This window comes from Fukomys damarensis, unplaced genomic scaffold, assembly GCF_012274545.1.
Source record: "Fukomys damarensis isolate Sample0158 unplaced genomic scaffold, DMR_v1.0_HiC HiC_scaffold_28, whole genome shotgun sequence".
Classification (NCBI taxonomy): Eukaryota; Metazoa; Chordata; class Mammalia; order Rodentia; family Bathyergidae; genus Fukomys; species Fukomys damarensis.
In genome coordinates, this window is record NW_022900940.1 from 32,943,452 (window position 1) to 32,957,021 (window position 13,570).

General features: G+C 39.4%; 1 protein-coding gene across 13 annotated transcripts in view; it reads left to right on the forward strand.

The window, feature by feature from the left end:
* The window catches only part of LOC104854315 (immunoglobulin-binding protein 1), a 563,742-nt gene that overhangs the window by 2,787 nt on the left and 547,385 nt on the right, over positions 1–13,570 (forward strand). For 10 of the 13 annotated variants that reach the window (XR_004514652.1, XR_004514655.1, XR_004514653.1 and 7 more), the window contains exon 2: positions 6,251–6,434. The gene's annotated coding sequence lies outside the window, so the exon portion shown is untranslated. Of the gene's footprint in view, positions 1–5,837; positions 5,945–6,250; positions 6,435–13,570 lie in introns of those variants that run through there. The other 3 variants (XM_019205813.2, XM_019205815.2, XM_019205814.2) reach the window with 3 other exon arrangements.

Genomic DNA, 13,570 nt, shown 5'->3' on the forward strand with positions numbered 1-13,570 from the left:
TTCAAACACTTTAATTCCATTTTTACATTTTCTCATATTTTTTTTCCTTTTCCCTTATACCCTTTTCCCTATCCTTCTCACTGTCCCTACACCTTTGGTCCTTTTTTTCCTATTTCACATTGCTAATTTTCCCATTAGGATCTTGAGTACTATTTTAGTTTTTCACACCAGAGAAACTGTTCGGTATTTGCATATGTGTGACTTATTTATTTCATTTAGGAGTATATCCTCGAAATGTATCCATTTACTTATGAATGAATCTACTTTCTCATTCTTTAGGGTTGAGTAGTATTCCATTTTATAGAAAAACCACATCTTTATCCAGTTTCCAACTGATGGGCAGATGGGCTGTTTCCAAGTTTTAGCTATTACAAACTGTGCCACTATAAACATGGGTGTGCGTATATCACTGTGGTATGATTCTTTTAATTCTTTTGCAAAGATACCCAACAGAGGGATGGCTGGATCATATGGAACCTCTAATGCTAGTTCTTTGATTTGAGGTATCTCCATATTGACTTCCATAGTGGTTGCACCAGTCTGCACTCCCACCAACAATGGAGAAGGGTTCCTTTCTCCCCACAACCGTGCCAACATTTGTTGTGTGATTTCTTGATAGCAGCCATTCTTTGTGGGGTGAGGTGAAATCTCAGTGTTGTTTTCTCTGCATTTCTCAAATGACCAGTGATGTGGAGCATTTTTTCATATATTTACTTGCTGCTTTTATTTCTGTGTCTGAGAAATGTCTATTCATTTCAGATGCCCATTTTAGAATAGGGTCTTTATATTTGGCTGGTTGTTTTGAGTTCTTTATATATTTTAGATAATAGTCCTTTGTCTGAGGAGCAGCTGGTAAAATGTTTTTCCCACATTGTAGGTTGTCTCTTAGTTCTGTTGATGGTTTCTTTTGCAGTGCAGAAGCTTTTTAATAAGATGAGATCCCAGTTGTTGATTCTTTCTGTTAGTTCCCATGCTACTGAGGATTTGTTCATAAAGCCTTTTCCTATGCCAATGTCTTCCAGAGTTCTGCCTAACTTATCTTCCAGCAAGTTTAGTGTTTTTGTTTTTATATTTAGATCTTTAATCCACTTGGATTTTAATTTAGTGCATGGTGACAGATAAGGGTCTAGTTTTAATCTTTTGCAGGTTGACATCCAGTTTTTCCAACACCATTTATTAAAGAGGCTATCTTTCCTCCAAAGGGGACTGTCAGCTCCTTTGTCAAAGATGAGGTAGCTGAGTGCATCTGGAGTTGTTTTTTGTGTCTTTCAATGTGTTCCACTGATCCTCAGGTCTGTTTCTTTGCCAGTACCATGCTGTTTTTATCACAGTGGCTTTGTAGTATGCAGAAAACTTCATGTAACAGGAGCCGCCCCCCAAAAAAGCAGGGGTAGCAATCTTAATTCACAGACAAAGTAAGTTTCAAACTTAAACTGATTGAAAGAGACAAGCTCACTACATCCTTGTGAAGGGAACAATTCAAAAGGAAGAGATAACAAATAATTTATTTTTAATTTATTGAGTATGTCAGAAAGTATATATGCTTTTTTTTCCTCTTTTCTTCTTTTTTCCCTTTTTCTTTTTCTTCCTCTGATGCTGGGGATTAAACTCAGCCCATTGTTCTTGCTAGGCAGGTGTAGCACTATTGAGCTAAATCTCAGGCTGTACCTTTCATATTTTTAAAATTTATCAATACATTAATCCTTGTCTCTATATGTTGGTCTACCAAATTGAAGAGTTATTTTGGTTCTCATTTTCTTTGCTTTTCTATTTGAGAATTTATGAAATCTGTATATATGAGTGGTATGAAAAGTATTAAGGCCCATCTGCCATTTTCCTCTTTCATCTCTGCTTTCTACAAACTTCCTTTTCTGTCACTACAGCTTGTTTGGTTGGAAATTTGTTAAGATAAATGTTATGTTATCAATATATCTTTGAACCTATTTTCTACTGATGAGAAATATTAATTTTTAAGTAATTTTTATTATAACTATACTTAATCATTAATATCATTTAGTATCTGATACATATTACAAATTCTCCAACTCCTTCAAAGATGATATTTGTTTTTTCTCAAATTATGCAAATCACCAACATTCCACACATCACTGCACTATTTTATTATACCTAAGTATATATTGTATTGTAGAAAATATTCATTGTGTATATGTGTGGGGGGTATGTTTTCACATATATGTGTGCACTATTAAATGAGAAACATGGGCATGAATGTGGTAGGATTGTGCACATTTGCCATATTGATAGTTTCTCTGGCAACCTTATGATTTCTTTAAATTACATGCTTGACTTAATTCATTGTCATTCGTTTGGGAAGAATATTACATATCTATTGGTGTTAAATTCTATCATTATGCTTATAATTTATAAAAATATAATAAAAATAAGTATGGGATATAATAAAATAGAATCAGAAAAATCTGATCTTAAAAATGTGAATTTTTTTAGTTGCTTTTGGATTTCAAATATAAGTATATTTTTTTCTGTGGGAAGTTTTGTTAGAAAATGTAAGTGGTACAATCAACAAGTATATGATATTTATCAATTAATTAAACCAAGGAGTTTATAAATCATAAAATTTTGAGGATAGTTTCTCAACTATAATATGTAACTTTTTAAAATTTATAATTACATTATTTCAAAAATATAAGAAAATGAGAACATGTTTGAAGATCATATCAAACTAATGTATTTTGATTAGTCTGTGTTACATAAATTCTTGTTTATTTCATATCCTTTTTTTGCTGTCATATATATGTATTTGAAAGTTTTATTTAGTATCTTCATTTCTTATTATCTTGTATCTTTGCAATCTTTAATAAAAAAATTAAAAAAAAAATCCCAGCACTTGGGAGGCTGAGGCAGGAGGATTTCAGAGGGTTTGAGGCCAGGCTGGGCTGCATAGTGTGTTTAAGGCCAGGCTGAACCACACAGAGAGATCCTGTCTCAAAAAAGCAAAACCCAAACCCAAATCCAGACTCAAACCAAAAACGAACAAAACACCCTAGACAAATAATAATATACATTTAAAGACATACATTATTTAGGTTTTAGTGAAAAATTGAAAGGAACATCTAAAAAGTAAAAGAGGTTTCCTCTTAGAAATGAACTTCAGTTTTAGAATGAAAAGTGTCCTCAATATTTATTATCAGAATTGATGTATATATTAGTCACTTTTCTCTAGTTACTGAGACAAAATACCTGACACCCGAAGTTAAGGAAAGGCTTATTTAGCTGGCAGAGAGGTTTTAGTCCATAACTGACTGGCTCTGAGGCAGGTTGGTGTGGCAGAGGGGCACCATACAGGAGAAACTGTTCATGGCAAGCAAGCGAGAGCAAGCAAGGCAGGGCCGCAGATCTTTCTATCCCTTCTGTCTTATCCAGTTAGCTTAGGTTAGCTCTCACACCCTTCATCCTAGTGCCCTCGATCCTAGCATTGCACCACGAGTCAGTCCCAGCATCACCCACTGTAGATCCAGCCACCTCTGACCAAGCTCCACCTATGACTGCCTGAGGCTTTAAGGCGACATCTAGACACAAACCATAACTGTCACTTCTGCAAAAGTCAGGACTTATAGGTACTGTCCCTGGATAGAGTAGATAAAAATGTCAAGAGACTATATCAGAGATGTGTTTTGGCCATTTTTCTTTTTAGTTTATATTTTACTGACTTGGAAGCACTTCTGGATGAACAGATTTATGCCCTATGTGCTTAAAATTTCTATGTCTATCATTGCTTCCTTTTTGGATTTAAATTCCTCCCCATTGGAATACATCCTTCAGTAGTTCTTTCTGCAATGAGTTATGATTAACTGTGTCTATCTACAATTATCTCATGTATGCCAGGCAAATTCTTTACCACTGAGCTATATCCCCAGCCCTTTTTATTATTTATTTTGCTAACTTGTGCAGGTTGATCTGAAACTTGAGATCCTCCTACCTCAGCCTCTTCGGTATCTGGGATTACAGGTGTGTGCCACTAAGTCTAGCCTCAATAACATATTTTAACTGGATATAGAATTTTAATTGATAATTTTTGTTGCACAATAGGTTGACCATATAGACTATATTTAATTTACATTGCTACTTTTGAAATAACTGCTTCTTGCCTAACTTTCTTTGTAGGTCATCTGTCTTCTCTTTTGGCTTACTTTTGAGACTATTTGTAATACTCTGTAGATTTTAGCAAATGGGACTAAGGTTTCAGCCATCAGAAACAGAGGAGAAGCCAGTTATAATAGTGGTACATTGCTGTAATCTCAGCACTCAGGTGGCTGAGGCAGGAGGATCATTGCAGATTTGAGGCAAGCCCAGGCTACATAGTGAGTTCAAGGCCAGTCTGAACTACAGAGCTAGACCCTGTCTCAAAACCAACCAATCAGCCAAACCAAACAAAAACGGATAAATAAACAATTGAACAAACAAAATGGAGGATAAATCCAGTTTTGGATTTGTGGAATGGTTAGTGCTATTTATCCTCTCACTACCAACAACTGGCTCTTACAGATAAAATGCAAGAAGAACAACGAGACTCAGTTATCTCCCCACAAAGAGGTGAAAACCATTGGGTGCTTGAAAAAACAAAGAGGAATTTCAAAGTCAGAGAAGATACTTGCAGCATAACATAATGGCCTGACTTGTTCATGGTCTGTACTATATTACTGAATTTCTTCCCACGGTGAGTCTTGGTCTGGAACACTACTCCGCTAGTGTTCACAGTTAGGCTGGTCCACTGGGAAGGCTCCCTCCAGGAACCCAGATGCCCTATTGAGTGGAAGGAAGTCCAGGATGCTGTGCTCAGAGAGAAGCCACACAGAGAGCTCTTACACGGTTACGCAAGAGGTGGAGAGGAAACCGTGTGGAGAGACACAAAGCACTTCCGCTGAGCATCCGCTCATGGGGCTGCAAAGAAACACCAACCAAGGGGTGAGGAAACTTGTGAGGTTGGAAAAAGTAATGGAAATAACCAAGGATCGAAACATCCAGTCAAAATAGATCTTAAATAGCTTCCCAAAAACCGAGTGCCAATCATATTAATTTATTCTTTCATTTTTCCATTCAATGCAACATTTAATGAATGTCTATTATGTATCGATCAACCAAGAAATTGTAAAGGGCCTAGGGGAAAAAGCTACAAATAGCAAGAGTGTACAATCACTATTTATTTATTTATTTTTTCCTCTTTGAGTTTATTGGTACATTTTAGGTTTACAGCTCAGTTACATTCATTATTGGGATCTTGTACCTTTACATGACAGGTCTTGGTTCTCATTTTTTCCCCTTGTCCCTGGCCTCCCTGCACCCCTCCTCCCCTCACCTTTTACAAACACTTCATTTCCATTTTTTCATTTTCTCATTACAATTTAAGTGAGACTTCATTTTAGAATTGACTGTTTCAGAAGATTTAAAAATGGTCTGTGAAGAAAATGCCTTTTGACTAATCAAGAATCACAGCTAAACTTTTCAGCATTTAGAAGGAGTTAGAAGCTATGTATTAAGCCATTATCCTTTTAGGGTGTATCACAATTACCTATATTTACAGACAGGTGAATTATTTCAAAATTGAGCGGTGGGAGAGGAAGAAAAGACAACGAAGAGACCAAGATTATTCTCGAGAGCTGGGACCACGTGGGACTATGCTCTGATGAGCTAAGGGCTGCCTGGGCCCAGTGGGCTCTTTATTTATAGTGTAGGAAGGCGGCGTGACTCGTGCCACGTGGCCCGCGTGGCCTAGGCTGAACTGATTGGCTCGTGATCTGAGCATGCGCAGGAAGGCAACACGGGTACCCAAGGCAACTGTCTCCTGGGGCTGTGCGTCCTGGCTCTATGATCTACGGAGGCGAAAGGGAGTAGGGAAGAGAGAGGCCATCTTCAGGCTAGGCCGTGGCAGAGACAAGGTCCCTGTAAGCCATTAAATTGCCCAAGGGTAGGCTCTAACTTGCAGTTTTCCTGCCTCAGCTTCTCAGAGTGCTGTGATTACAAATGTACACCACTTTTTAAAAAAAATAGTAGTGCTCTTTTTTTTCCTCCTAAGAGGCAAAAACCAATGAGTTAGGCCTTTCTTAGTGTTGACTAATTTCCTTCTGTTTCACTCTGTGCTTTTGGAAATTACAGATTTTAGTAATATCTTGAACTGTAACGTATATTAAATAATTTTCATATTTTTGAGTATTGCAAGATATCAAGGGGATATCTAAAGTTGAAACATGTGACTATGCTTTGTTGGATAAAGGAATGAGGAAACGGAGAAAGAAACTGGCTCCTTCTGTCTTCAATTTTCTGAAGCTACAACAGCAAAAGCATTGAGGTGTGGAGCCACTCACAGGTTACAGCTGTCGCCAAGGAAATTGTGGATTGTGAGACAAGAGATGCTCTGGATGTCACAGAGACCCTAACCTACATAACCTTGGAACAAGGTGAGGCAGTATGAGGTTCTGGGGGAGAGACGTCCCTTCCCTCTCCTCTCTCCATTCTGTGCCTTGCACGTATTTACTGAGCACGTCTGCTTTATGGCACTGTGCTCGGGCTAGAGATACACTCTAGTAAGGAAGTTGTGTATTAAAACAGCTGATCCCAATAAACGCGATTGTCACTATGAGAGGGAAGTAAAGAGCAGCCTCCAGTTCATGATTGCCACTCCTGGGGCACTTTCCACATTGTATCAGAAGCTTCTGTCTCCCTCCCCTGACTGTCTCCTTTACTACTGTGTCCGCAGCACCCAGCTCAATGCCTGGCACATAGAAATAATACGACTTTTAAAAATTCCTGCTGGGCCTGGGGATTAAGCTCAGTGATTCCGCTGCCTGCCTCACAGGCACAAGGTCCCAAATTCGATCTCTGGTACCAAAAAAAGAGAAAATTCCTGCTAAGAATTTAGTGAATGAATCAATATTCCATTAATTTTTTAAGAGAGAGAAAGAAGAGTAAGAGCCTGCTGCATATTCTTAAATTTAAATTTATTTTATTAGTATGTTTGTAGTACATAATGACTACAATTATCATGGGGAGTTAGTACATGTACATTTGCATCTTAATTCTTTTCTCTCTCTCTTTTTTCATCCCCTATCTCTCCCTCCTTGTTCCTTCCAACTGTTGGTCTCCTTCCCATAGCAAAAGCTATTTTCATCATTTTTTTCCACCCCCTTTCCTCCCTTCCTCCCTAACCCTCCATCCGTAGTTTTCACATTCATTTGAAAAAAAGTATACTTCCTTTTTATCTGTCTTCTAATTTGCTCTTTATGTATATATATTTTGAATAAATATCCTGTTAATCTCTTTGTCATAATGTTGAACATATGACAACATCTACAAAAATAAATAACAAATAACATCTACAAAATAAATAGCCATGGCATTACAAGCCAACATTGTTGTGTAGAAAAAAAGTATGGATTTAGGATGGAAGGGGACACGGAGAGCAAGACCCACTTCTGCCCCGTACAGTGCTTGGTTACTGTAGCCAAATACAGCCCCTCCCGAGTGTGAGGGTGCCTCTTCTCTGCTTGTTTTGCAGACTGGTTTCAAGCTTCCAGTGGCAATGTAGCTCGAGTCCCCTGTACTTCTGGCAGTCTGGCACCTGCATGGAGAGGCAGGAGAAGAACTTTAGGATGAATGAGGGACTAGGCATAACTTTGCTTTGAGAAACTCCTGCAGGTGAAGTGTTGTCTAGGCCAAATGCTTCTTGCTAAAACTTTTACAGTTACAAATCATTTCTCAGCTTCCTTCTAGCTTTGTTCCCTTAACTTTTTATATTGATAAATTTCAAACCTACAAGAAAGTTTAGAAAACACTGCAAGCAATACCTTATGCTTTTATTTAGATCACCAGATTGCCATTTAGCTTTTTGCCACACTCACATGCTCTCATTTTTCCTTTTATCTGTGTGTCTTTCTGCCTGTATGTCTTTCTGTGTGCATACTTATGCAGATATATAAAAGGAAGCTCGAGGCACTGCCTCAATAAAATGATCACACACACAAAGGTGTTTTAGAGAAATCAACTAGACATTCATATCATCTAATACAGACTCCATATTCAAATTCCTCTACTAGTCACAGCATGTATGTACTTGTGGCCATTCTAGAGAGACATTTCCTCTTAGGAAAATATGTAGAATTAAAAAGTGTGGTTTACCTACGCCTCCCAGGCCAATTTCTAGGAATAAACATTGGGTAATTCTGACCAGTACAGGAGTTAGGAAAGTAGAGAAGGGAGAGAATTGGGAAAGTAGAGATCAGAGTGGGTAGTTGGCACTTGGGCAGAAAACAAAAATACTTTCTCCTAAATGAAGAGTTCTTTAAATTTTGTCAAATTTCATAAAGGAATTCATTCTGTTGGTCACCTCTACTAAAGCCCCTATCCCATGGGCCTGTCAGAGAAAAGGTAGTGCATACGTTGTATTTACAAAAATGACATACATAAGAATGGTCATAGGACCTTTATTTAAAATTGCCGACAGGCTGGGTATTCAGTGGTGCTGCCCCTGCCTTGCAAGTTCAGGGTCCTGAGTTCAACTCCTGATACAAAAAAAAAATTGCTGAAAACTTGAAACATTCTAAATGTCTGTCAGCAGGTGTATGGATAAACAAAGATAGTATATTTATATGGTGACATTCTATACAGCATAAACAAAACACATGTATGCAACAATACACATGAATCACAGACACAAAAGTGCATACTGTGAGGGGATTCCATTTATAATCCCAATAATATGATTCAAATAATATGCAAAATTAATCATTAGTATTGGAGCCGGGGATTTAGCTCAGTGGCACCGCACCAGCCTGGCAAGTACAACAACCTGAGTTCAATACCCAGTACCAAAAAAAAAAAAAAAAAAAAAAAAAAAAAAAAAGAAAAAAGAAAAAAGGAAGAGAAAGAAAGGTGATAGTGTTGGAACCACCATTACCTCTGGGAGAGACACTACAGAGTGTGAAGGAAGGAGGGCATTCTGGGAAATGTTTCCTATCATGACCTGAATGATGGTTGTATGAATGGGTTAATTTGTCATGTTTAAATGGAATCAAGTAACATGTATTCTTTGTCCATGGGAGATGTAGGTGGTGGTCACAGAGATGGTTATATATATAAAAAAATTACTGGATTGCATACTTAAGATCCATGCACTTTATGTATCTTATAATTTTGTTTTTTGAGAGGTTCCATTGTCAGATAAGATTGTGGCAGGTGCTTATCTTGAAGATAAACCATAGGCACCTAATGCTACACAGCAGTTAGACAGTTTGCATCCTGAAATTTCTTCATAGCTTATCTGAAATGTTTACTCACAGAAAATAGTGATAAGTGGATTATTACATCAGAATTTGAAAGCATAATTAATTCTTTTTCCAGTGTAGAGATCAAAACTAGTACCTCAGTCATGCTAGGCACATGTTCGTACTGAGCCACAACCCCTACCATGCAATTACTTAAAATGGGATTAGGGGGAAAACAGTGTGATTTGTAGTAAGCACTCAGGAAACATCAGGGAGTGAGAAGAAGAAACTGAGACCTCTGCAGAAGTTTCCAGTAGTGAAGCTAGAATTCTCCGATGTATCCCAGGTGAGAAGGCACTGGTGTTACAGGACCCAGTTTCCATTGGAAGTCCTGATATTGCTATTTGTTTGAAAAGTCATCCGTGATGGCCTCAGTGATGACCTCTTCCAGACATCTCATTGAGGCTTTAATCACTACCTTCAGAGAGCCTGTGGAGGCTCAGAGAGAGTAGCACTCAGTCCCTGCTCACCCAATGGTCTCCGAGAAGTAAACACTATATATATATATATGGCTGCAAAAGTCATTTTCAGTGCTTGATATTCTATTGTTATTCTGCTGTTTTCACATCTAGTGGCGATATCAGGAGGGGTTTCACTTCTTTGCGCTTTTGGATGGGCGTTTGAATGACATTTACTCGGGTCTCCACACAGCAGACCCTCCTTTTTTTTTTTTTTTTTTTTTTTTTGGTACCAGGGATTGAACTCAGGCCCTTGCATTTGTGAGGCAGGCGCCAGAACCACTGAGCTAAATCCCCAGCCAAGACCCTCCTTTACCTTAAAATGGCTTGCGAGGTGGCATCTTCTGTGCACAAGGCCAAGTGAAGCTGCAGGAACATTTCCTGAGCACTACTACAGCGTCCTGTTTGTCCAGCTCGCTATGTTGGATAAGATAAAAAAGCCTCGTTTGTGTATGTTCAAGCTAGAATTCTTCCCTTGGAGATTATGGGACTTGAATGATGACTGCAGCTTTGTCTTTGGCAATGGCTTTCCACTAGCCTGGCCACTTTATGGAGCCATTAGTGTTTATGGAGACATCTTTATTTCTTTCAAGTCACACACTTAATACTGTGACTGAACAGATAATGCATGGACATAGCTTTAGCACATCATGCTGTAAGAGTCAGTGCATCATTCATCTCTTTCCTGCTCCTCACCCCTGTGTGCCTGTTTTTTTTTTTTTCTTAGAGGCACCATGATGACTAGTTTCTTGGGCCACCTCACACAGTCAGTCATCCCTAGAACAGTCAGGCATCTGTGTAGATCTGTCCTTAGTGATGCTTATTTCTGTAATCTAAATTTATAAATGTAATGGAACTATTTACATTCAGATGGATTCAGTAAATTTAAGCCAGTATGAAAATCTGTTCCAGTACTTCTCAAATTTCCAAAGGATTGGCTTTTAAAAATCTACCCTTATTCTTCTAGTTACTTTAATAAATGTTTCTTGGTAGCAGGAAATTACCTGGAGATTCTTTGCAAGAGTTTGAATGAACCAAACTACATTTTAGACCCTACAGAGAGAATATACTCAGTATGAAACGTAGCAGTCAGTCTAGATTTCCTGAGCTTAAATACTGCTGCCATGGGTGGAGGTAGTAGTATGTGTCTGTCACCCCATACTGGGAAGGCTGAGGCAGGGGGATCTCTGTTAGTTCAAGGCCAGCCTGGGCTACAGAGTGAGTTCAACGCCTGAACTATATGGAGAGACCCTGTCCTAGGAGCTTCAGGTGGTAGCTAAGGATCAGAATGAATAGCCAAATGTAGAAAAGTGGCTCCAAGTTTTGGTCTTTTTCTAAATTTCAGAATACTGACTCTTGTTGAAAGGCTCATGTGACTGGGCAATTGTTTACTCAGTGCTCACTCTGAGCTGAGTGATCGATTTTATTTATCCAATCTGAGTAATAACTCTGCAAGGTTGTTTTTATCATCTCCAGTATACAGACAATAGATTTCACAGTAAGACAACGTTTACAGACACAGAGCTAGAGTATAATTTAGGCTGATTAGGCTCAGGATGCTAGTTGTCTTGTGTTTTCTGCTCCCTTCCCACCCACTTCATGTGTAGCTTTACCAGCTTCTAAAGCAGCTGAGGACTATCCTGTTTTATGCTGGAAGATTAAACCAGCGTCCAGGGTCAGTGGGTGATATTCTGAGTCTTAGAGGAAGAATATGCAGCATGGGAAATGTGTGAAATTGAGTGTGACTAGAGGAAGTAGGTACTTCCTTTTTGCTGTCACACTCCCATCTCACTTCTCAAAATTACAGCCGTTGCTTGGGTCAGGTTAAGGACATATTTGGGGCCCTTTGGCTCTGGGTGAAGTAATTTCTAGGTAATAAAGATCTGTGCACTTTTGGGCCAGTTTGCACAAGGTTGTTAATGGGACAAACTCAAAATGGGGAAGTATCTTTGTTGAACAACTCTGAGCCATGGTAGAAATCTGAGTCTTGTTCTTTATTTCTCCTGGAAGTAGCCTGACCTTTAAATATTTTAAAGCATTTATAGATTATACATTCAATGAATGAATGGTTTATAATTTTTTAACTTTTTATTTTCAAATACTTAAGATGTATATTGAAGAGTTACAAAAACAGTTCAGGGAGAGCAAGGTGGCAGATCAGAAGACCCCACACAGAGTCTCACACAGAAGCAATGATAAAACCAACTACCTACAGATGAGAAGCACATCAGAAGACCTCATGAGTGTAGTTAAGGGGCTGCAGTGGACCAGAGGAGTGCAGAAAATGGATATGGACACAGAAAATGAGTTAGGAAACATTCTGCTTGTTTTGTCCCATCCTCTGGCTAGCACTGTTCTGGGAAGACTCTTTGGCCATGAATATGGGAAAAGGGAGAATGGACAACCTCAGCAGCTTTTGCCACAGAGGAACAAAGCAGATCTTGCTACTGACGCAAACCCCCGTTGTGTTTGTGGATGTGGACTACGACTGCTGGACCTGCCTGGAGCCAAAGCTGTTGTCCTAGTTACTTTCTCATTGCTGAGACACAATTCCCAACATCCACAATGCTGAGGAGGAAAGTTTATTTTGGCTCACTGTTTGTAAGGGTTTTAGTCCATAGTCAGCTGGCTCCAAGGAAGTGCAGCATGGCAGAGGGACATGGCAGAGGAGAAACAGCTCAGGAAGCAGAGAAAGATCAGTGGAGGAGGGAGGGAGATGAATTCTTTCAGGCCATGTCCTCAGTGACCCACCTCTTCCAAGCAGGTTTCACCTCCCAATGTCACATTTATCTATGACTCATCAGAGTACTAATCCAATGATGAGTATCACACACCTATGATTGAATCAACTACTAGAGGCCATTTATGAGCACATGAGGCCTTTTTCTGGGCGGGAGTGCACGTAGATATAAACTATAGCAGCTATTGTGTCCTATAGAACCAGAAACTCCACTTGCTTCCCTTCCTCACCTCTTGGACTGGAGTTACCACTCTGTATCTAGCACTGGCAAGACTGTATGTCTACATTTAGAAACTGGCCTCTGCCACCAGTGTACTCCTGAGCACTGATCTCAGCACCCATGGGAGCCATTATGCATGTGCCCATGTGCTCACAGGAGCAGGATCTGCCATAGCTGTGTATATGTGGTAATAGGACACCTGTGGAATTGAGTATGTGTACGTACAGGCTCAAACACCTACCAGAGCTCTACCTGCCACCCACTAGACCAGACTCCACCCCTTCACTTCACTACAGTGTACACAACCACATATCCAATAGACTAGGCTCTTGACAAACCACATGTTTTGCATTTGCCCACCAGACCCAGCTTTTGCATGCCCTTGGAGCTGGTGTTCCTGACATGGATCAGAACCTGGGGCTTCCATACACTTTACCCATATGACACCATTATCCTTACCCATGAATGTTTTTTTCCCCATTAATAGGTATTATGGCTTATATTTAGATGTTCATCAAAGCCTCATGTTCTCATAGGCAGGGCTTTCGGGAGTGATTGGATCATGGGTGCATGATACTGGATTAGTCCACTGATTGTTTCAGCATAGTTCTGGGTGTGCATAGTAGACTTAAAGAAGAAGAAAGACCCACCCTAGGTGTAAGTGTCACCAACCATTAGGCTTGTGGCCTGGATGGAATAAAAAAACAAAAGATGAAGTCTCATTGCCTCTTGCCTGCCATGCCATGGGCTCATTCTCATCTGTCACGCCCTTCTGCCCTGGTCCTCTGCCTTGGAGCCAGTCAACTATGTGCTGAAACCTCTACAAACTGTCAGCTAAAAGAAACCTTTCCTTCTT